The sequence below is a fragment of the Pongo abelii genome, chromosome 3 (genome assembly GCF_028885655.2).
Source record: "Pongo abelii isolate AG06213 chromosome 3, NHGRI_mPonAbe1-v2.0_pri, whole genome shotgun sequence".
Classification (NCBI taxonomy): Eukaryota; Metazoa; Chordata; class Mammalia; order Primates; family Hominidae; genus Pongo; species Pongo abelii.
In genome coordinates this window covers 203,739,752-203,766,118 of record NC_071988.2, presented here as the reverse complement: position 1 = coordinate 203,766,118, position 26,367 = coordinate 203,739,752, and the positions used below count along the sequence as shown (strand labels likewise).

Genomic DNA, 26,367 nt, shown 5'->3' with positions numbered 1-26,367 from the left:
CTTTGCAAGAAGACCCAAAATCTGTTCAATAACTATTTTTTTTCATTTCATTTTTTTGGTTGTTGTTTCTTGAGACAGAGTCTCACTCTGTCACCCAGGCTGGAGTGTAGGGGGCAATCATTAGCTCGCTGCAGCCGCAACCTCCCGGGCTTAACTGATTCTCCGACCTCAGCCTCCTGAGTAGCTGGGACCACAGCTGCGCGTTGCCACCCCCAGCTAATTTTTTAAATTTTATTTTGTAGAGATGGGGTCTCCCTATGCTGTCCAGGCTGGTCTCAAACTCCTGGGCCCAAGAGATCCTCCCAGCTTGGCCTCCTGAAGTGCTAGATTACAGGCATGAGCCACCGCACTCAGCCCTAGGATGGCTTTCTTATTTAACAGTTACCTCAGCCAGATGTGTGTCTGTGAAGAACATCTAAATAAGGAAGCTGATAGAGTCTTGTCTTTGTTTAAAATTTTGATACCTTGTTCATCATAGATTATTTTTACATTCATTTTGATTTTTTAACATTATTTCATTAAAATATTGTTTAATGAAAATTTTAATGAAATAAATGAAAATATTTAATGAAATATTGTTTAATTAAAATCTTTACTAAATTTTTGACACCTTCCTCTTTCATTTTGTGTCTGATGAAAGTGCCTCAATTACAAGCAGGATTAAGAAAAATTATGTCTAGATCAGTCAAATCCAAAACTATCTCTACTTTTATGACCGGAGTTTGCACAAGCAGTCTTCTAAGATGTGTGAATTCCATTTATTCTTGTAAGAATTCTACTCACAACAGATATAATTATTTCTATTGTTCTGTAAGGAAACCAAGAGTGTAGGTAACTTCCTAGGATGGACGTAATTAGGAGGGAGAAGAGCCCAGGTTCAACCCAGCAGGCTGGCTGCAGGGCGGGGCTCTCAGCCTTTATGCTGTGTTATTACCCAAAACACAATGAAACAAACCAAGACCCAACATTCCTACTCCAAATGACTCAAAGAACAAGAACATGCTTATACTCCTACTCCCATGTCAGGAAGATTTCCTGCCCTTGCCCCAGCTTCCAGAAGTCACCTCCCCTGTGCTCAGGAATCATCCCCTTATCTGGCCTCTTTGTCCAAAGAGGAGCCTGGCTGCAGGCATTATGGCAGGGGGCCTTTTGGGGGGCCCACCGTTCCTGCTCTCTACTTGCTGTTCTATATTGAAGTAAGGGGAATACCTTTGTCCCATGTGGTATTACAATTTGCCCCCAGGTCCCCAGTTTCTCCAGCCACTTGAATGTCTTGTTGTAAGGGTCCTTCCACCTTCTGCCATAATACCATTGCCCTACTACCTCCCCTATGTTTTCATCTCCACTGTCCTCTCTCTCAAGCATTGTCAAACAGCCTCCTACTTCCTCTCACAAATCAATGAAAAAGTAAGTATATACACTCACACGTATCATATTTTCGGACAGGTCTGGGCAGGTGGCCATAGGTCTTGTTGGGGCTCAGAACATGACAGCCCAAAATATGGCACCTTGGAAATTGAGAAAATAGTGGAAGCAGGTAGGTCACCCTTTGACCTTCTCTCTCCTTTCTCCCAGGAAGACCCTCATGTGACAAGTGTCCTGCCCTACACCTGGAGGGAAAAATGACACATAAGGACACCAAGAAGCATCTGAACTAATAAGCTTTGCTAAGTTGCCCCCAGCTTATTACCATTAGATCATTCCCTTGTGTCCTCCAATCGTACTTCTGCATGACTGCCCATAAAAATACACAACTATTTCTGGGTCTTTGGGTCTTACCTTTCTGAGGACTCACACGTTACATAAAACTTTGGTTAAATACATTTGTTATGCTCTTTTCTTGGTAATATGTCTTTTCTTATAGGAATGTCAGCCATGAACCTTGCAATAGGTGAGGAAAAGATATTATTTTTCTCTCCTATAACCTTATAGAACGAATATTATACCCCACAAGTATCCAGTGGGGTACCTCTTCCTATAAATGCCTGAAGTTGGGTGAAGTTAAGACAGTTAAACCAAAAGGAGCATCCAAGACTTGATCCCAGGTTTTTTTAAACCAAGTTCAAAATTGTATTGGTTTCTTTCTTTCTCTGTTTGTCTTAACCTCACCATGCCTGCATTTAAATACCCAGCACAGCCACCCATACAACTACCAATTCAGTAGTTGAAGGGAAGAGAACATGCCTCCATTTCCTGAGTCTTCTTCTAGACTGCTGCAAAATAATGCTTTAAATAATTAAAAAATTTAAAACAGTAACTAGAAATGTGATAATCTCTAACAAAGTGGATGTGGAATATGAAATTTGAATTGAATTATCCTTCCATCTATCCATGTTTGTATCCTCTAATGGTTGAAGCCAAGTACTGGAACTGAGATTGGTAAATGTAAATTCTAGACTCTACTTTTCCCCTCTTTTTCCTTGAAATAAATTTTATTAACCATTAAAAAATGCAATACTTGAAGTTCTCTTAAAATTAACCACATGGAAGCTAATAAGATAATTTGTCATGCCAGTCCAGGAGTAGGCATGAGAAAAATCAATATTCATTGGTTCTGTTTAAGTTCTCAGTAGTCAGTGCTGATGGGGGCCTTTCTAAGGATATGTCTATTTTCTTAAGAAAAAAAAAAAACCTAAGCAAATTATGCAATAAATGAAAAAAAAATTATGTCAAAAGGTAAGATAGTAACTAGGACAAATAAATTAGTTATTTCATGTCAAGGATGTTAAATTACTGGTATTTAATAAAACTTTTTTTCATCTTACAACCTGTCGTGTTGCCTCTTGGTGGCCATGCTTTGTAGATATGCTGCTGTTGGAATTTGACTTTCCAAGGCAATTATCATAGGAATCAAAGAAGAACAAAAAATGGGAATAAAAAATACTTTTAGGAAATCATATTACTAAAGGGTTGATTAATGTACACATATTTCTGAAGAGAGAAAGGTTGAAGAAGTTTCAATCCAAGATCTTTGACAGAGGAAAACAATTTAACCTTAAAATGGAAATCCTGAGGAAGAAATGCTTCAGTAGGTTCCAAGCAGCACGGGCTCATATAAGATTGTGCTGCTCTCCGAGTGAGAAGGAACACGTGTTTTTGGAATTTTGTTACGATATCACTAAGCAACCTCACAGGGTACATTTCAATGAACAGCCTTTTATGCCACAGTAACAGAAAAATAGTACTTTACAAGAGAAACAACTTATCATCAAGCACATAGTGTAAAACAAACTCGTTATACATAAGTTTTGTGTATAAAAACTGGAAGAGTTAAACAGAGGGCTTTCAAAAGAAGCTTAAATGCACATTTTACTCCAAATTTATTTTCCACAAAGACCCAGTAAACTGATAATGATCAAACATATTTAAACTATTTTCTCTCTATAAAAGCTAATTTATTGTAGAGTTTAAAATTCCTGATTTGATCTTACAATAATTTATTTAAAACATCAGTAAATAGAATAGTTCCTTTTGAATAAATTTTTTTTTTTTTTTTTTTTTTTTTTACAGAAGCTATCTTTCATTTTTCTCAATTAGTAAATCTTGCACTGTGAATTGGCAGAGAGAAGACACCGTCACATGTTGGGAAGGAAAATGTTTCATTACCACATATGTTATGATCTGAGATGAATCATATCGACCAGAGTGATACCTTGTGCTGTACATAATAATCAGTATAACAATAAAAAAAATGCAGGGTCTCCTGTTTTCTTGTATCTGTACATAAAATGACTCTGGGGTTATAATTAAGTAATGTTTTAAAGTTTTAAGTATAAAGATAGTGAGTCTCAGGTGTAACAATTTAATATGATTTTATTCACTCGTCCATTTTGAATAAGAATAACATTGTTAAAGGGAAACGTGTGAAATACTGTTATTTTAACATAACAGGGAAATAACCCAACAAATTAGCTTTTTACTTAATTATTCACGACAATTTTCTGGAATTGGTATTTAGTAATATTTATGCAAGACTACAGACATTTCGAAATGGCTTACAACTTCTCCAACAGCTTGCTCTTCTGGCCATGAACTATGGCTTACTACCCTTAACTATAATGCCATTCAAAACTGTTCCTGGGCCCAATTTCTTAGAAAAAACATGCAAGTATTTTCTAAAATAAAATTTTAATAAGTGTTTTTAAAACTGATCATTTATAAACAAGCTTCATTTCTGTCCAAGTAGGAATATTATATTTGAGCAGAAGTAAAAACATTGTTTCCTAATTGCCACAATAATTTATAAAAGTAGCATTGATCACAATTCATATTGTATATATGGAGGGAGATGTAAATATATATTTTTCTTTCATATGTATATGAAAGAAAAGAGAATTTAGTGATTCTGATTGTAAAACTGTAATGCAAGTTATTTCAGTTTAAAGATTACCAGGATTATATTGTACTCTTAAGCCAGGAAGCACAGCATTGCATCACACCAAGTTGAAGTTTATGATACAACCAGAGCAACCCAGTGGAAAATATATCCATGACAATTGACAACTGCAATAAAGACATTCGATCAAAAAATAAGTTTTAGCTCTCTAACACCTGCAGTTCAATCAGTTATTAATTTTACAAAGAAAGAGATTATGTATGTACCGAAAAAAATTCTGATATCCAAGTTGACATCTTACATTTACAAACTGATATACCAGAAGGAAGCAAAAGGCAAATTTACATAGGAGAGAAAAATGGGTCCATTGGAATCAAAAGAGGTTAGTAAAATGTAACGACTTTTCCAGAAACTGTATTCGTGAGGAAAAGCTGAGGATTCCATGTGAAAAGCGTGTTAAATCAGTGAGTGCAAAGGCAAAATGCTAGCAAAAATAAAACACTTTTAAAAAGCTGAAGTTTAGATTGGAATGATAGAAAAGATCGGCATGTACATCAGGGAGCTGGCAGCAATATGGAGTGAGAAACAGATCTAAGACTTCATTTGTCTGCTATAGATCCTGGGCATGCTAGTTGGGGAAAAATTCCAGCACTAATGTGTCATACTATACAAATGTAGTCGCTAAAGGAAGCTAGCGAACTGCAAATGGAGAAGTTTCAGAGCGCACTATACAGATGGTGGTCAAACATGCACGCTCAGTTGTGGCTGCAATTGACTGGAATTCCTATCTGAGGATGATACATGCAGAAATAGAAATTGCTCTACATTTGTCCCTGATTGTGTAAAATAAAATGCAGAAAATTGAGGCACATTTGCAATAACTGGATACAAGATGTAAAAAAGACAATAAAGGAAGGGAATAAAACCAGTGGGCTAGCTAAGGGACTAGTCCATCTTTTGCTTTTTGCTTATTTATTTTTAATTTTAATTTTAATTTTTTGAGAGAGGGCCTCACTCTGTTGCCCAGGCTGGAGTGCAGTGGTGCAATCATGGCTCACTACAACCTCTGCTTCCAAGGCTAAGCCTCCTGAGTAGCTGGAACAACAGGCATGCACCACCACACCTAAATTTTTTTTTTTTTTTTTTTGGTACAGATGGGGTCTCCCTGTGATGCCCAGGCTGGTCTTGAACTTCTGGGCTCAAGTGACCCACCTGCCTTGGCCTCCCAGAGTGCTGGGATTACAGGCATAAGCCACCGCACCAGGCCTTTTTTCTTATTTTTAGTTTTACATAGTACTGTGGCGGTATCACTTGAAACTGACCCAAGTAGTGTTTTTGGTTGTAAGGTCTAAAATTGTTTATTCTGGAAAATCTTTAACATATATAATATGGGGTCAATCCAGATGAAAGTAATGAAAATATCTGCGTCTTTGAAAGACAATTTTTATTGTCATAAAAATCACTAACTTAAGACTTTTTAACACTAAAAAGCACTCACATCACCAACATCTTTTAAATATATATCAATGCTAATGAGTCCTCAGCTGCTTCTGTCTTTCTTTGTGTTCTGCTCTGTTCCTTTCGACTCAGGCACCAGAGTTACAATTTTCTTGTAAGTGTCACCTTATGCTCATTTTCCTTATTTCTCCCCCATCCACACTTGAATCTTTTTTTCTAGAAATATACTTTGCAACTTGAATATTTTTTACTCTATTTAATTATTTTTTGTACCATACTAAATTTTTCAATTTATTGAGATGGAACAATAAATTGTAATAACTAGATATCTGTCATAATATGTTTGTGATCTAATCCCTTGGATAACATGGTGATTTAAACATATACTAGTAGGCCGGGTGCGGTGGCTCACATCTGTATTCCCAGCACTTTGGGAGGCCAAGGCAGGCAGATCACCTGAGGTCAGGAGTTCAAGACAGCCTGGGCAACATGGCGAAACCCTGTCTCTACTAAAACATACAAAAATTAGTTGGGTGCAGTGGCAGGCGCCTGTAATCCCAGCTACCACCTGGGAGGCTGAGACAAGGAGAATTGCTTAAACATGGGAGGCGGAGGTTGCAGGGAGCCAAGATCGTGCCATTGTACTCCAGCCTGGGGAACAGAGCGAGACTCTGCCTAAAAACAAAAACAAAAGCAAAAACAAAAAAATAAAAACATATATATATATACACACACCCACCCACACACACACACACACACACACACACACACACTAGTAAAATATTACCCATTTCTCAGTTTTCACATGTAATAGAGTAAGTTCTGAGTTTTTGCCTAAAATAGATTTGTAAAGTTATTTCAAATAAATGCAATCTATGATATTTTCCTAAAATAGCACCAATAAAAAGTTTGAGAGAGGTGGCAAGGAGGACCCACTGTTTTAGATAAAATAGAAGTACTGTGTTAATGTTAAGCATTTTTACAAGAAAAATAATTCAGATGTAAATATAAGGGGACTATTTTACTTCAATCTATAAATGCTTAGGGGCGATATTTCACATTTTAATGAATTGTTTTCCCAAACATCAATACTAGAAAGTGTAGTAACATGTTCTGTCTCAAGTATGAAATCAGAAAGCCATATGAAATGCGTAAACTAGATAACTGTAGAGGGCTTGTTTTTCTAATATGGAGCTCAATGAGTGATTTTAAATAGTCCAAATACTTGTTACAATCTGACTGTGATGTGTTCTTCTGTCTACCTTCCGGGGAGTTTCTTATATTATAATAATGGATTCTATAGGAACAAATTACATACATACAACCAATTACTGTAAAGTATAGGTGGCTCACACAGCATGATGAAATCACACTGTGGCATATAGTTTCCTTAGGACAACATCACCCTTAAATTCCAGGCCGGGCAAGGTGGCTCACACCTGTAATCTCAGCACTTTGAGAGGCTGAGGCGGGTGGATCACAAAGTCAGGAGTTCGAGACCAGCCTAATCAACATGGTGAAACCCCATCTCTACTAAAAATACAAAAATTAACTGGGTGTGGTGTTGCATGACTGTAATCCCAGCTACTCGGGAGGCTGAGGCAGGAGAATCACTTGAACCAGGGAGGCGGAAGTTGCAGTGGGTTGAGGTCGCACCATTACACTCTAGCCTGGGGGACAAGAGAGAAACTCCGTCTCAAAAAAAAATAATAATAATAATTCCTGGAGACTCAGGCTTCTTCCACATAGGCATTATCCACCCACGTTTAGGTGGATGTCAAGAATTCCAAGTGATTGCTTGAAGTTAGCTATGGCATGTAGGCGGCTTCTGATGCACAATTTGAAGGTAAAGTGTGGAGTCAACTGAAGAGTTTTAAATAAGTAATTTTAGAAGGGAAAAGGTTATTTTCCAAGGAAGAGCAAGTGGCACAGTGGCACAGCGGGACCTAAAACCACTGTGTCCCAGTCCTTCACTCTGTGACATGGTGTGATGTGATATGTACATCTAGCAACTTCCTCATGTGAACTTTCCTCCGTCTGGTGCTCACTGTAAGTGCTACTAAAGTGAAGGAGGAAGGTGGAGTTTCAGTGCTATTCAGAGGCCCTGGGAATGTCAGTCCTACTGATCTTTTAAAATATTAGGTTGGTGCAAAAGCAATTGTGGTTTTGGCCATATATGCCTACAAAAATCTAACTTTTTAAAGCATAAGTTTTATGGGCTCTAGAATTCTGCTAAGAAAGAAATGTAACATTTATGTAAATATTTTTGCATATTTTCATAATTCTAAAATTATGTAGTTATTTGCATTTGACTTTATCTGATGTCACCTTTTCTGACTATCTTTCAAGGAGAGAAGTTCAAGAATATCTGACTATCTTTCAAGGACAGAAGTTCAAGAATAATCAACATAAAGGTAATTTCTAAGTAAAAGCACTCTTTGTTTCTGAGCAATCCCAGGCATAAAATGTTTGGTTGATCACTGTCTGAAGAATGTGTTAGTCAGTCTAGTCTATGCAAGAGAAAAAATAAAAAATATATCTTAATGAAAAAATAAATATGTATTTCTACCAAGTTTTTTTTTTCAGTTGTCTTTTTCTCTGAACACATCTACATGTTTACCCAACTAAAGAACATGATTATGGAAACTAAGTTTTAAAAAAGGATGGGTATGATTTTTTTTCTTTCAAAAATCATATCTTTAAAGAATGAGGTTGAACTCCTTCACATCATAAGAAAATTGACTCAAAGTGAATTATAGTCACAAATTTAAAGGTTAAAACTATAAAACTCTTAAAAGAAAACATAAGAGATAATATGCTTCACCTCGGGTTAGATGACAGTTTTTTAGATATGACACCAAAATCATCAGTGACAAAAAGTAGATAAATTGGACTTTTTTTTTTTTTTTTTTTGAGACGTGATTTCACTCTTGTTGCCCAGGCTGGAGAGTGCAATGGCACGATCTCGGCTCACTGCAACCTCTGCCTCCTGGGTTCAAGTGATTCTCCTGCCTCAGCCTCCCAAGTAGCTGAGATTACAGGCATGAGCCACCATGCCCAGCTAATTTTTGTATTTTTTTGTAGAGACGGGGCTTCACCATATTGGCCAGGCTGGTCTCAAACTCCTGACCTCAGGTGATCCACCAGCCTTGGCCTCCCAAAGTCCTGGGATTACAGGCATGAGCCACTGTGCCTGGCTACTTGGACTATTTTTAAAATTGAAAAAAAAATATGCTTCTAAGAAAATAATTAAGAAAATGAAAAGAAAACCCACAGAATGAAAGGAAATACTAACAAATCATATATGTGATAAGGGAACTTGCATCTAGCATATTTTAAGAACTCATGCAACCAAAAAATAAAAATACAATTAGCCTAATTAAAAATTGGGTCAAGAGTTTAAATGGACATTTCTCAAAAGAAGATATACACATGATCAAGAACCACCTGAAAAGATGCTTAACACCAGATGTCATTAGGTAAAGGCAAATGAAAACAATGAGACACCACTACATACCCACCAGAATGGCTATAATAAAAAGGACAGACAATGACAATTGTTAGTGAGGATATGAAGACATTGGAATCCCTGTATATTGCTGGTGGATTGTAAAATGACACAGCTACTTTGGAAAAGAGTGTGGCATATTTTCAAAATGGTAAGCAATGATTTGCCATGTGAGTCAGTAATTCTGCTTCTGGAAATATATCTAAGATATATGAAAACATGTGTCCACACAAAAATTTGTACACAAATGTTCATAGTAGCATTATTCATAATAGTCCAAAACTAGAAAAAACTCAACTGTCCATCAAATTATAAATGGATAAACACAATGTGATATATTCATTCGGTGGAGTATTGTTTGCCAATAAAAGGAGTAAAAAGTACTGCTACATACTGCAGTACAGACGGACCTTGGAATCATTATGCTAAGTCAAAAGGCCAAACAACACCATGTCTTGTATGATTTTATTTATATAAACTACACAGAGCAGGCAAATCAACAGACATTGAAAGTAGACTCATAGCTGCCAGAGACCGGGGGAGGGGAAAATAATGAAAAGTGACTGCTAATAACTACAGGGTGTTTATGGGAGGGTGATACAAATGTTTTAAAATTAGATAGGGATGATGGTTGCACAGCCCTGTGGAAATGCTAAACACCACTGAATTGTCCACTTCAAAAAAGGTAAATGTTACAGTTTATGAACCATATCTCAATAAAGATAGTACACTAAGAAATCTGCTACTAACAATGACAACAACCAACAATCTTTTAAAATTGATATCCGTGTTTTATTCAATACTTATTGAATGCCTACTATTTTAAATATAGTTCTTAAATAAAAGAAACACATAGTTTTTACCTTAAAGAGAGAGACATCCAGTTGAGTGAAGATAGGTGAATTGGGTAGGACTGTAAGTAAGCCTAATGCAGCCATGGAATAATATGATGGAATAGGAAATACTCAGAATGGGAAATGCATAGACTATGATAAAATAGAGAGAATGTATACAACAGGCAAGATAAAATAGGACACATGACCAGGGTAAATAAATTGCAAGGGCATTACAAATGCTGGTCAACCAGCGTAAGCATCAGGGAGGATGTGGTATTTGACATGGATATTAAAGAAAATAATTTTGATACATAGGATTTGTGGAAAAGGAAATTCCAGGTGGAAGAAATTGCATAAAAAAGGGCCAGGGGTGGGAGGGCTATGTTGTTTTTTTATAAATGGTGGGCCTAAGCTTTGCTGACCATAAGGGTCTTGTAGAGAGAGGTCAGACTATGATAATGAATTATGTCACGTTACCAATGGTCTTGAAAACCAAGATGAGATGTGTGTGCTTACTATGTAGACAAGACAGAATAATTCAAGCTGTTTGTTTGTTGTGGAGTGGTACATTTGATATATTCAACCCAATACAGGTGATGCACTAGTACTGAGGCCACAGGGACGAATAAGATAAATACGTGCCAGTTCCTACCCTTAAGGAACACATTATATAGTGATGCAGAAAAGTAAACCAATGCTCAGCATGCAATGGAAAATCAGTGTCATAATTGATGGAATCCCTACAAATGGAAATGCACAGAGTGGGAACTTGACTCAGCTGGAAAAATGTGGTCAGTAGGAGTTTCCCAGTGGGAATGACACATGAGTTACGTTTCAAAAGGAAAAAAGGAAGGAAAAAAACCCAAAGAAACAAACAAACAAAAAATTCTACTTCTGGGAACAATTTAATAACATGGACGAGATATATCGTGCTGCCTTAAAAAATTTGAAAACCTGGCAAAATATTTGAAAAGACAGTTTTCAGACATTGGATGATGGCAAGCATAGGATTCTGATCCTTGAGAGAAAAGAAATAAAGAAGTGAGTCCTAAGATTGTCCCAAGCTACTGACTGGAGGCAGTTTTCAAGCCATAGCACAGGAAGTGAAACCTCAGAAGAGCCAAACCACCTTGCTGGTATAGAAGAGAGAGAACTGAGTTCAAGGAGACCAAGGCAGCCTGACATGCAGGGCAGGGAAATGGAAAGGACTCTGGAGGTCGGCAAATGGGTCCCATCCCCTGGATCTTTAATTTATACACGAATAAGAGGCAATTACCCAAAGTACTACTACTGGAAATTCCCAGCTATTGCTCAGGGTTCCTGAGAGCTTCTGTTCTCGCCATCTAAAAGGAAAGACATCGTGACACATAAAGAATTTTGTCCATTTCTCAAATGGGATATCACTTTAATATTGAGGTTAAATTAGCCCTGGATCAAGTTGCTTCGGACCTTCCCTATCACAGCATAAAAGCAAATCGGTCAAATCCATTCCAAGTAACTGAAGTGTACCAAGGACAAGCCCAATACTTTTGCTGGAAAGGAATACGTACAACAGAGTCCAGAATCCAAAAATGTAAAATTCATAATGTCTGGCATTCAATTCAAAATTACTAGGCATACCAAGAAGCAGGAAAATATGACTCATATCCAGGAGAATAATCAAGCCATTGAATCAACAGATTTAGATATGAGAGAGGATGGAATTATCCGGAAAGAACATTAAAACAGCTATTATAAATATAGTCCAGATACTCAAGGATGTTGAAGAAAACACAAACATGATGAGGATAAATATGAACCATAGAGAAAAGAAACCCAGTGGAACTTCTAAAGATGAAAAATACAATATCTGAAATGAAGAAGAAACTGGATAAGACTAATAGCAGATAATACATTGCAACAGAAAAAACTATTGACCTTGAAATTGTAGCAATAGAAATAATCCAAAATGAAGTGCAGAAAGAAAAGACTGAGGAAAAATCAGCAGAGCATCAATGACATGTAGGGGAAGCTATTTAACATAGGTGTAATAGAGTTCCAGTAAGTAGGGGCAGAATAGAAAAAATTTGAAGAAATTATGGCTAAAATATTTTCCAGATTTGAAGAACATCATAATCCCTCACATCAAATTAACCCAATCAATTTTAAATGCAATAAACAAATAAAACCACATCAAGGCACAAAATAATCAAATTGCTAAATAACAACGATAAAGAGAAAAGGTTTAAAAGCAGACAGAGAAAAAAAACACAGAGGTGTTGCAGAATAAAGATAAGAATTACAATAGACTTTGTGACAGCAGCTATGAAAGCTGGATGACAAAGAAGCAAGATCTTTCTATCCCAGAAAAAAAAAGATAAACAAAAAGCAAGTCAACCTAGAATTCTATATTTCTAGTGAAAATATTTTTTCCGATAGTCTGATACAATGAAGCTTTTTCTCTTCAGATAAGCAAAATCTGAAAGAATTCATTATCAGCATTACAGAAACTATTAAAAGATGCTTATCAAGCAAGAGGAAAATCATAAAATCAGAAATTTGAATGGACATAGATACATAAACATAGATATGCTATGTAATAAATAGAATATAAACTTAAAAAATTTTAATCTCTTTATAGGATAACTGACTCTTAAAAATAAAACCTAGTAATGATGCGTTATGGAGTTTATACCATATACGAAAGTAAAATGTATGACAACATTCCTGCAAAGAAAGAAGGGAGAAAATGAACCTACACTGTTGCAAGTTTCTTACATGCAATATGAAGTGGTATATGTTACTGAGTATGTGGTAATTTAACTGTGTGTATTGTAAGCCATGAGCAACCACGAAAAAATAAAATAAAAGAACTATAGCTAGTAAGGCAGTAATACAGATAAAACGGGATACTGAATATACTTATTTAATTCAAATTAAGGCAGGAAAAAAGGTAAGCAAAAGAAAAAATATCCGGGCAAATGGCAAAATGTAATAAATTAGGAGATTTTCACCCAGTTGTATCAATAATGACATTAAATATATTTTATGAGCTATAATATATAAAGAAAAACAAGCATCAATTAAAAGGCAGAGATCATCAGATAATACAAAAATACAACACTCCACTATGTGCTGGCTACAGTAAACCTACAGATAAAGTCATATTAAGGGTGAAAGATGGAATGCTTTCTCCCTAAGGTCAGTAATAAGGCAGGTCGTCTATTTTCTCCATTTCTACTCATATTTTTACCCTAGGACATTTGGAAGTTAGAATTAAAACTGTCTTTATTCATACATTGCAAAGTTATCTATTCACTTTTCCCATGGAATTTACAAAATAGTTCATAGAACTAATAAGTAAATTTTATAACGTTGCAGAATACCATGTCAATTTGCAAATGTCAATTGTATTTCTATGTATTTGTGACGAACAATTTAATAATGGAATTTATACTACAATACCATTTAAAGTAGCAACAAATGCCATGAAATATGTAAGGATAAACTGACTAAAATACATACAAGATCTTTACACCAAAAACTGCAAAACATTTTTGAATGAAGAAACGTGAAGAGAGGTAAGTGAAGTGCAAATTAGTGAAGAGAGATGCCATGATCAGGAGACTCAATATCGTTGATGTGTCAATTTTCCCAGATTGATTATATTTTAATGATATGCCAATAAAATTTCAACAGGTTTTTGAGGTTAAAAAGAAGATTCTAAAACTTATATAGCAATGCAAAGGAGCTAAAATAGCCAAAGCAATTTTCAAAGGAAAAGCAAAGTGGGAGTATCTGTGGTACCTAATTCAAAATTTACTATAAAACTACGGTGATGTGATGTTGGCAAGAAGACAGACAAAAAGATCAATGGCATGGAATAGAGTCTACAAATAGGACCCATCTTACGTGGTCAATTCCTGATCCCAGATAATCCAGTGAGGAAAGTGTATACTTTTTAACATGTAATGTGGGAAATATTGGATATCCATGTGTAAAAAAATGACTGTTGTATCATTTACAAAAAGTAACCTGAAATGAATCAAAAATCTAAATATGAAAACCAAAATTATGTAAATTCTAGAAGACAATATAGGAGAAAATTTTTATGGACTAGAGAAAGAATTCTTATATAAGTTACCAAAGATTGAAATCATAAAAAAATTGATGAAGTCTACCTAATCAATTTTAGAACTTGTGCTCTTCAAAAGACACTTTCAGAACGTGAAAAGGCAAGTCATGCTCTGGGAAAATTACTTGCAGAACATATAGAGAGAACTCCATAATAAATATTAATATATTTTTTAAATGGGCAAAGGAGTTGAACAGGTACTTTACGAAAGAAGATATCCCATAACTAATAAACACATGAAAAAATATTCGATGTATTTAGTCATTAGAGATATGCCAATTGAAACCATAATCAGATACCACTATACAACCCTTAAAGAGTGACTAAAACTGAAAAGACTGACAATACCAAGTTTTCGTGAAAGTGTGGCACAAATAAAAATCTCATATATTCCTCATTCAAATGCCAAGTGCAAAGGCAACTGTGGAAAGTAATTTGGCAGTTTCTTAAGGGTAAGTATGTACTTACCGTAAGACAAAGAAATAGCACTTTCTAGGTATTTACTCAATGGAAATGAAAATACATGTCTGCACCAACAATTGTACTCAAATATTCATAGCATCTTTATTCAAAATAACGAGGGAATTGATTACCACTTAAAAGCCCATTCATTGGTGCATGAATAAATACATCACATATATGGATCTGACGAAATAATACTCAATAAAATACAAAGCAATGTATTACCATGCAAGGAAGAAAATCTTTATGGAAGATTATATGATACTGGAGCAATGCATCAGATGGATTGGATTAATAAGGAGTTTCGAGGAAAGAGTGGGGAGGCCAAGTGGTCATAAGGTCTTGAATTAAGGTTGGACCAGGAGAGAGAGAATATGCAAAGTAAACTGTTCTTGCCTTCCACGGCTATTTGAGTAAGTTGTCACAGGTAGCTACTAGGCACGCATCTCTTGTTTTTTCAAAAAGCATTTATTTATGACCACCCAAGAGGACGTTTCACCCAAGCAGTTTACAACAATAATGGGTTGGGTTTCACCTTTAATGAGAAAGTTAGAATAATGGACTACTAGGGCAGACATTGAGGTTAAAATACAAATTGTGACCTAAAATATCTACACTAATTCACTGTTCTAAAAGCAAAAAACCTCACTCAAAGATCAGTTTTTTTCTCCTATCTGATGAGCAGTAATATTCTATCTTGTAAAACGATTTAAGACATACTACTTTCCTTTAACCCTCATTTCAGATTCTTTGTGGATACTGAAAAGAATATATTATCTTGATTTTTAAGCTAACGCTATATATGAGGATACAGATTTGCAAGATTAGAAGGTTATTATTCCCTTTATAAACCAATTGTTTGTGGTACAATAGGAATTACTTTAGGACATCTTACAGTGTGAACTCCACTAGTTCTTTTAAAATTTGCTTTAACAGACAAGTATGTAAAACACATACAGTATCAAGCAATGTATATGTATACTTAATCTTAAATTTAAAAATAAGCTATGTAGTGGTAATAGGAAAACTAAATACTATAGAAATAGGTCTATTTCACATAGTGAGTCACAAATGAAATTCACACCTAGAATCTGGGATTCTTTATGTGAAACCTTTTTTATAATTACAGGACATCTGATTATATAATCTGAACAGGATACTAAAATGTGAGAATAAGAATTTAAATTCAATTGCATTCCTCTTTTAGAACACTTATATTTGATTTTTTTTCTTTCTAATTGACTACCTGACTTATTTTGAATATAACTCTTGTGTCACATATAGACTATCTACCATGTCTTCCTAGAGAGGAAAAAAATCAATGAAAATAGTATGAGGAACTCCAGTAAGCCTGTTTTTGATGAATTATGTCCTTAAAGATATACCCTGTATGTGGTTCAAAACATATTGATCAGTAACAACTGTTTCTGTAATATCAATAATGCACTATTCTCTTGAACTTCCCCTGAAGTGACAGCGTTTAATCGAGAGAGCCCCAAACAAAAAAATTGACTACCAAGAAGGAGAGAGAATAATGAAGTTGACTGAAACTTCCAAAATAAATACTAATTTTAAGCTTGAGGGAAACATATTGATGTCTCTGTTTACACTGCCCTTTGTATCTTTCATACTAAGCCGCTCACTGAAGGAGTTGTTATATCACCAAGTTTAAGTGCCTATAGAGTCCATTTGATATCTACCTTTTTATATGTTATTAAATCTTAAGAAATTATTAATAAATATAAATCATTTGAAATACCACTTTCACTATTTTAAAATCAGGTTTTTCTAATATAAAATACTAACTTAGAATAAACTCTCCCTATTAGGTTTAATTTACTTTCTCTTGCAGGGTTTTGTTTCACGACTAATTAAGTTATCTAGGAACTCCAATACTTTTAGAGACTTCCTCTAGAGGAAGAATTTCTGGTTGATGCTGTCTCTTAGATGTGGAATAATTTCTCTACTGAGTGTTCAATCCACAAATAAATTACTCCAGTGAAAGAGGTGAACTATATAGGGTAATTTTCTGTTCCAAATGTCTACCATTCTATGGATAGTTCTTAATGAAATTTTGTATATATTCAGAGAAGTTAGAGAATGCAGACTTGCAATTATAAATGTAGTCTTGTGATTTTTTAAATGTAAAAATTTCTAGTACATTATTCATTCAAAATATTTTCTAAAATATTGTAAACAGAAAATTTTTAATAATCTGTTTTATACATTTTTAAATCCTCCTCTAAAAATTCTATAATTTACATATCTATATATCTAATCTTCACTCAATTCATCAATACAAGTATTGAATAGATAATCACAGCACCAGTATTGCCCATCTCCACTATCAACTAGCTCCCATTCACTCATCTTGCTCACAAGTTTATCATGATAGAAGAGTTGGTATAGTGATACTAGCTTAGAGTCCTGCCTCCTGATCAACCTAAAAACTATCAAAATAAAGTGACAAATTTTGACAAAAGTTGTTTTAGTAGTTCTGCTGAATTTTCTAAGCCCTCATAAATCATGTGTTCATTCCTTGGTTTTAAACTCTTAACTGCCTTATCTGTGTTATGTCAACATCAGAACAAATCGGTTAAGAACTTGCAAGGAATAGGTTAATGGTCCAGGGCTCTCTAGACAATCGAAGGATAAATTGAGGTTTTATACATCAGGGATCAGAATACTGGCTTTGATAACTGACAGAATTCAGACCTCAACTATATATACACACACACACGTATACACACACACACCCATATATATATATATATATACACACACACCTACACACCAAGTAAATATTTCTCAGTATCATATTTTTACAATGTGAAAGCTGGGAACAATAATTAATGAATGACGATTTAATGAAATATGCCACATAGTGTCCAGAAGATTCTTTGGTTGAGAGACATGCTCAGTGAAAGCTGGCTACCTTTGCCCTTCCCACTGTAGTGTGAGAACAGTGATTTAGCTATCAAAGCTATTCATATAGCTGATTTCTATTGTTGGGAATGCCCCCATTCTATAATCTCACTTGATTCTCTTATTAGGACAACCTGCCATTAATATAGAAAAAGTTGAATCCACTATTTTCAGAATCTTGAGCTTCTTTTCTCTGTTGAGATTTTTTTAAATGCCATTAGTATATATTAAAGAATAAATACCTCGACACCCCGCTAAACCCTCAACAGCTGATAATGCTTTGTTCCATCAGATTAGCACCAATATTACTTATAGTATATACAAGCAACCAGATAATCTTTAATTTAATTACAATTTTAAAAGACTGAAGTTTTGCTCACATGATTGGTTTCCTATTGGACTCAACATCTTAAAAAGTGATTCCCTTGAATACTAATCTAATATTAAACTTTGAAATACTAAGTCTTTTAAATATGTGTTTAGAGGAGTTCATGTTTTATAAACCTTTGTCAAATGTTACTCAAACATCTTTTCTTTGTATTTGAGATTTTGCTGGTAAGACCTCTGCTCCGTGACATCATGTGGGGATGTTAGAACTTAGAAATATTCTTTTGAAGACTAATTGTCATAACATCATTGTCTATCCTTCTAAACCACTGTAACAAAAAACAGCACTTAAAATGGATAAAGAAAGGGGACCTCACTCACCTCACTCTTTCTAGATTAACAGGCTGCCTCTCTCCTGCATTGGTTTGCTATACCTACTACTTTTAGAAGAAAAGAACCAGCCACATGTCTTTTAGTAACCTATCGTAAGTTCTCTTTTTGTACTCATGATAGGTTACTATCACAAGTAGTAACCTTTTTCTCTCTTTAATTTAAGGCTTCTTCAGGAAGCCTTAAATTAAAATATTGTTTAGCACCTACTCTGATCCCGGTTCTCTTTCAGGTGAGGGGGATACAAGATTTATTCAATAAGGTTACTGGTTCCATCTGGAGGTTGAGCAGAGAATAATTTGGGGGCTGGCATACAGTCATGTATTGCTTAATGATGAGAAGGTTTTCTGAGAAACCTGTTCTTCAGTGATTTTGTTGATGCACCAACTTCATACAGTGTACTTAAGCAAACCTTTAATCTAACCATATCATGTATCTAACCATACAAAAGTAGGTAGAACTGACTACACACCTAGGCTGTAAAGCACAGCTTATTGCTCCTAGGCTGCAAACCTGTACAGTAGGATACTCTACTGAACTGTAGGCAACAGTAACATAATGGTAAGGATTTCTGTATCCAACATAGGAACGGCACACCAGAAAAAATAAAATTGTATAAAAATGGTAAAAAAAAAAGGTATAAAAGTGTATAAAAAACATAGAAAAGGCACACCAGAAAAAAATGGTATAAAAATGATATACAAATGGTAAAAAAAAAAAAAAAAAAAAATTGTACGTCTGTGTAGGGCACTTACCATGAATGGAGCTTACAGTACTGGATGTGGCTGTGGGTGTCAGTGAGTGGTGAGTGAACATGAAGGCTTAGGACATGCCTACACACTACTGTAGACTTTATTAACATTGTACGCTTAGGCTACCCTAGATTTATTTAAAGCTTAAAGTAATTGCACTACGATATTATTATGATGGCTACACTACCATTAGGCAATAGGAATTTTTCAGTTCCATTATAACATTAGAAAACAGCAGTCCACTGTTGACTGGAACATTGTTATGTGGTGCATGACTGTATATTAAACCAGTTTAAGATAATGTGTGAGTCAGATGTAGAATAAGGAGCACCTTGAGGGGTATTTCATGATGTAGAATGTTATAGGGCAGGAGATAGTGTGGTTTGCTTCAGGAAGCCTTGTAAAGTTATTTGAGCTTAAAATATTAGTATATGAGTTCCATGACATTAATAATGATAATTATGCCATTAGATCCTACTTATTAAATACTTAATATGCAACAGGTAATGTCAGCCTGGTTTTACAGACATTATTTCCATTAATCTTTACAATCAGACATTAGAACTTCTTATTTTTATTCCTATTTTACAGATGAGAGGTCAAAAGGTGCAGAGTGTTAATGAACATGCCCATGATTGTTAGCTAGAATACATCACAGTGGCAGAGTCACATTTTAAACCCAAGACCTTCTGATTACTGTGCCAAAGAGTCTCCTGTGCATTTCTTCTAAGACTTGGAGCATTCCTGTGCTGGCCAAGGGGAGTTCCTGAAGACCTGACTGTCATAAAAAAATTCAGGCATCCCTACAGGACTAATGGAGGTTATTGGTTGGACTGAAGACTTTGCTGTTTCCTCTCAAACCATGCAGGATAGAACAGCGCTATTTATGAACATCCCTGCTTTGCATGCTTGTCCACATTCGGTCCAGTATATCATCTCTTCATCCTCTTTGGGTGGGCAGGGGGAACTACGCTTTGAGTCTTGTGCACTAGTTATGTCTCCCTTGACCTTGTGTTTTTGCTGTCAACTTTTACATGACTCTTCATTAAGAGTTTGGTAACTGGATGTCTCCATCCCAATCACTTCTGTCATCTGATGGCATTATCTGGCCTCACTATGTCTCCATATCCACATTCTTAGTGACCTTTTCCTCCACTCCACCTCAACTATCCTCTCTCAGTGTCACAAAACAGGATGTCCGTACCTAAAACTCCACATTGAAATACAGAATTCAGACAATCTGCTGTCCCTCCCCAAGCTTCCCTCCACCTAGCTTGTTTGCTCAGTTATTCTCACTAAGCCCATTATTTGACTCCATCAGGACCTTTACACCAGACACTTCCCGTCTTTGCTTTGTTTCCTATCTATCTTGGTTAATACCCATGGCCTCATTTGTCAATCACTCCCTTGTCATCATCTTGCAGTCTCATGTATCTTTGTTCCTTGCACAGCTATTTGGAGAATTCCATTGTGAAGTAATATAACGATCTGAGTTTTCCTGCTCTAGAGCTTCTGGAGAAAATCTTTCAGCACTCTAAATACTTATAGTCATCAACCTTAATAACCTCTCAGTAATGCTGGGCAATCCCACTGTATATTTCTCTAGTTTCTCCTTTTCATTGAATGCCATGATTATTTCAAACATTCTTTACTTAGCTCAAGCTTAGACTTCATATTTTCCCATTGCTCTCAAGACTATCTTCCTTCATACAAATACTTCGATATCCTGCCACCAAACCAATGAAGTCTTTTGGCATTAGTATCTATGCTTTCCTCTTTTCTTTTCTGTTAAATGAAAGTGTTAGCCCTTTTCCTTTTTAGGACTATGCTCTGCACAAAATTGCTGGATCTCATCTCAGCATTTTCTCAGAAATTTTAAACTACCATTTTGTATTAGTCTGTTCTGATGCTGCTAATAAAGACATACCCGAGACTGGGTAATTTATAGAGGAAAGATGTTTAATTGATGCACAGTTCAGCCTGGCTGGGGAGGCCTCAGGAAACTTACAATCATGGCGGAAGGGGAAGCAAACATGTCCTTCTTCATATGGTGGCAGCAAGAAGTACCAAGCAAAAGGGAGAAAAGCCCCTTACACATCTCCTGAGAACTCACTCACTATCATGAGAACAGCAGCATGAGGGTAACTTCCCCCATGATTCCATTACCTCCCACCAGCTCACTTTCACAATACATGGGGATTATGGGAACTACAATTCAAGATGAAATTTGGGTGGGGACACAGCCAAAACATATCACGTTTTTAAAAATTGCCTTTTACTTCACAATTTCCCATATACATTCCTATTTATCTCTTCAATTTCACAGCCAACTTCGGAAACAGTTGTATGTGTTTGTCAGTTCTATTCTTTATCATCCATAGAACAACCATCTTCAATATGGATTTTGCCCACTCCTCTATCAAAACTCTGTTGCAATGGCTACCAATGATGTTACTGTTGTTTAATTCAAGGGATACTTCATAATCTTCATCTCACCGCGCTTTTAGCACCATATTGAAATGCCCTCTTCTTCCCTTGGCTTCCATATTGCCGACTCTCCAGATTTTCCTCCCACTTTCCCTGGCTGTTTCTTCTCATTCTCCTCTCCAAGGTGCTCCTTCAAGTCCCTCAGGTTGCCTTCTGTTCAAGATCTTTAAAAAAATCTCCCTATGTTCTCTCTTTGAGCAATCTCATTCACTATTCTGGCTTCAATTGCCATCTAAAAGTCAATGTCTATAAATTTAGATCTTTGGCCCAGATTTCTGAGTTCCAAAACTACAAACAGAACTTTTTTCAGGATCTATGCATCTTAGGTATTTCGCATCCACTTCAAACTGAACATAAAAACAGGGACATTACCATGTTTTCTCCATCCAAAAATATGAGAGTCATTGTTGGCCCTTCTCTTTCTCATCTTTAACCCACCCAGTCCATTCTCCTTCTGATCCAGCTGGCATCCATGCACTTGTCTCCAGTTCCTCCTCAGACCCCTACACTTTCACTCTTTTCTTCTTCTTCAACTGGTGTAAAATCTTCCAGATTGGTCTTTCCTATCCTTTCCTTTCTACATCTGTTCTATTCTCCATGCATCAACCAGTGTGATGATTTTTAATAGAAATCTGACCTCATCACTCTCCTACCTAGACTCCCCTAATGGTTTCTCACTGCACTTGGAGGAAAGATCAAATTTCTTTAATGGTGTCTGCAAGGCCCTGTGTGACCTGTCCTTCATGCGCTGCACCAGTATGTTCTCTTCCTGTTTTTTTCTCTGCTTGCAGTCTGTGCTCTAGACATCTGGGTTCCTTTCAGTTCCATGAGAATGCCAGGCAGTTCCTCAGCTCAGGAACTTTGTCCATGTTCTTTCCACTGCTTAAAATACCCACTCCTCCTTACGTTGCTAATTCAAGCTTTAAGTCTGCTCAAATATTACATCCTCTATGTAACCCCCACCCTTACCCTCTATAATGATGGTTGATTTGCCTGTTACTTGTAAACTCAGGTAAAATGTTGGACTTTAGTTTTTTCATCACTCAGAACAAATTGTGATGATAGTACAGTGTAGATGTAAGAAGCTCCATGACCCCCAACACCTGGAAACACGATCCCTGGCACATAAATATGTGTAACCTGAAAGAATGCTGCTTACATTAAACTTCATTAACTGACGACTAAAATTACTTTTCTTAAGTGTTTCTTTTGTTGCCATCATTCAGATCAATTATAGCTTACAAGTGAAAATTATTACAGTAGCGTATTCAAAGTGAGATTTTCATTCTCCTCAGTGACACCACATGTTATGAAAACATTAGTTCTAGAATTGTGCATGTAGGTTTAAAGAATGAAGATTCAAGAGGTGCAGTCTGATGTGTTCTATGCCTTCTACTGAGGAAAGCTGTCAAAACATGAAATGACATTTAAATGATGACATAAGAGTATGAGAAACTGGTGTCATCTGAACAAGTCAGGTCACATTCTGAATTGGATGCACAAACACTCAGATAAGTAAAACGATACCAAACGGCCACACACTTCTCCTTGTTTCATAGCAAATTACCTCGATCCAGAAGACAATAAAATTGTTAGGCAGAAAAGGAGCAGATGCTCTTTTTCGTTTAAAAATCCTTCTGTCCCTAGGAAGAAAATGGTTGTGTTCCTTCACAAGTTGTTTTATTTCTGCAAAACTACACCGAAAGTGTTTGGAATGAATATTACTCAGGTATGTAATATTGACCTTATTACTTACCCCAGTAATATGGAGCAAATACTCAGATGTTACTCCAAAAACGTTATCATAAAGAATATAACCCATTGTATCATTAATTATAGTTATTTATTAAAATGACACATTTGATTATATATGTTGCTGTGGCGACATCATCAGACAAAACACAGGTATACGCCTGAACTTCATTTGGATATTCATAACTTTCAAGGGCTTAAGTTTTTTCTGTGCTAAGGGATGCTACTCTTTAACCTGTTAATGTAATATTTTCTAAGGAAATAAAGCTAACATTTAAATGCATCATTTCTCCTACATATTACATAGTAGTTTAGTGATAATTTACTTAAAAATATGCAGAATGACATAAGCATTTAACTAAGAATGTACCGTATAATTTTGCTCTGAAAGGAATTTATTTCTTAATTCTATTTAATTTCTGCAGAACTTAATGAATGTTGTCAATGAAAGAATATGAAGACTGATTTGGGGGTCCAAATACCAAACAAAATTAACTCCTTTATTAATTATGTGTTGTTATTTATTTATTTATTTATTTATTTATTTTTTGAGATGGAGTCTCACTCTGTCGTGCCCAGGCTGGAGTGCAATGGCACTATCTCGGCTCATTGCAACCTCTGCCTTCTGGGTTCAAGCAATTCTCCTGCCTCAGCCTCCTGAATAGCTGGGATTACAGGCACCCACCACCATGCCTGGGTAAATTTTTTTTGTATTTTTAGTAGAGATGGGGTTTCACTACGTTGGCCAGGCTGGTCTCGAACTCCTGATCTCAGGTGACCCGCCTGCCTCGGCCTCCGAAAATGTTGGGATTACAGGTGTGAGTCACCACACCCGGCCCTGACTATATGTTTCCTTCTGACTTTCAACTACAACTTTTGTTAAAATATAGTTTCCTATAATACTCTTATTACTCACTTTTCTCCCCCTTCCTTTTTGAAATAATTAGACTGCCCAAGAAGTAACTCCAAATTAAATGTATTCCAAGTTGACAGACTGGAGCCACATCTCAGGATCACAGTGTGTAGTTAGGTCGGCTCAACCCACCAGCAATATTGAAAAATGATATATATCGTAGACCTTCACGGCAGGAGAAAAACTGCACCGTCTTGATTTGCCAAATCACTCATGCTCTTAATTTCATAATGGTATTTTTAGTTTTTAGTAATTTGGAAAAGGTGATAGGTGACAAAATCAAAAAATAAAGTGTAAAAATATGCTGTAAAATTCTAGCTATATGTAATACCTATAAAATGTATTAAAAAGTTCATTTCCATTCCAATAACACCTGTGACATTTAGACGTTCTATAGAATTTCTGCTTTCAATCTTTGCCGGTATCATATGCTGGTATTTAGTCAGAGACCTTAAAATAGTTGAACACTCAGACGATATATAGTGCAGAAAATAGTAAAATTTTATGCTCTTCTACTTTTTATAACTCTTGTTTATAAAGTGTCTAATAAAATTATAATGTTTAGAAAAACTTAAAATTCCAAGTAAAAAAAAACTTTAAATGCCCACAGTAAAAAAAATGTGAAGCAGCAGTCTTTATAAAACTTTGTAATATATTCATAATCACTACGACCAACAATAGTATAACAATAAAAATCAGATCTACATATCCAATCTTCTGAAATAAACTGCTTTTATGCAGATGAATAGAATTTGCTCATCAACACAGCCAATATCCTTGATTTCCACTTAACAATCTCACTAGCATACAACAGATTTTCCTTCACATAGTTCACTACACACTTGTTATAGATTTTTTTCCTGGTGACATTTATCTTTCCTGTTTTATGAACCAAAGCTATTTTACATTTTCTACCTCTTCTGTATAAAATTCCTATTAATAATTACTGGATTTCAAAGACTCCTGTCAGCTGGACACTTGATAACAGCTATTTTTAACTGACGTTAACAGAAATACGATGGTAAGGTTGAAGACATACAGAATCACCTTCTCTCTCTCTCTCTTTCACTGTCTCTCTCTGCTTGCGAGTTTCCATTTGTAGCACTGCACACTTACATGCACAAAGACAGAGGTAGCAAGATGTAATTGATTTACAGAAGTACTATGGCTATAGGCAGGGTGCAGAAAAAGTATAAAGAGAGAAAATAGTTGTTTGACAGTCTTTTAGAAGTGTGTCTGAAAGAATGACAGGAATGGCTAGAATATCAGAAAATAATTTCTTCCAGAAGACAGAGCTATCAAAGCTGCTGGCCTCACACGTGTACTCACCGCTCCCCAGTCTTCCTAGGAGGCTGCTCCGGAACTCCAGGGTAGGCTGGCTGTCAGCAAACACAGTGGGTTGTGCCTAGGCCTTCTGGCTCGCTCTGCCAAAGCAAAGGATGGTGGCCACCCAGCCTTAGGGTGCTCTTCCGAGGAAGCAGCTCTTCACCTGGAGAGAGAAGGGCATTTTTGACACGGGAGCCAACAAATCCCTAGCAATTACACTGGGTAATTCACATAAATTGCATTTTATCAGTAATCCTTCTATTTACACATTTATAATTATTTGAGTTTTAAAGTATTTTTATGGAAAAGAGAAAAAAATGACTAGATTTGATATAACCATGCACGTGTGGGTATACAATATCCATCAAGATACAGAAAAAACACTGAAAACTTGTGGTTGGCTATAGTTAGGTAGCAGATCCATCAACACCTTGGTTCTCATCTTGCTGGCATTGGATTTAATTTTGCTAGGATATTCAAGTTACAGCATTCAAGTCGTGTGATAATGTATTTGGGCATATCTAGCTTGTTCACTTTGTCATAACACACATTATGGATTCTGGTAGAAACAAAAAATTTTAAATACGTAAGGATTTTTCTTTCTGAAAGGACAGATTATATTATTACTTCCAGAGAGTGTGGGAGAGGGCACAACTGCTGGGAGAAGTCCCTTCCTCACTCCTGGTGTTCCTCTCCACTGTAAGGCTACTCCATTCGTAAAATAGTCCAGGCAACTTCTGCTCCCTCATTTCTTCTGCCACAGGGAAGGAGAAATTACTTG

General features: G+C 35.9%; 1 protein-coding gene across 1 annotated transcript in view; it reads right to left on the bottom strand.

Annotated features, from left to right (window-relative positions):
- The window catches only part of TENM3 (teneurin transmembrane protein 3), a 2,759,728-nt gene that overhangs the window by 1,336,805 nt on the left and 1,396,556 nt on the right, over positions 1-26,367 (bottom strand). Inside the window, exon 6 of the mRNA XM_054553580.2 lies at positions 25,590-25,749. The gene's annotated coding sequence lies outside the window, so the exon portion shown is untranslated. The remainder of the gene's footprint in view (positions 1-25,589; positions 25,750-26,367) is intronic.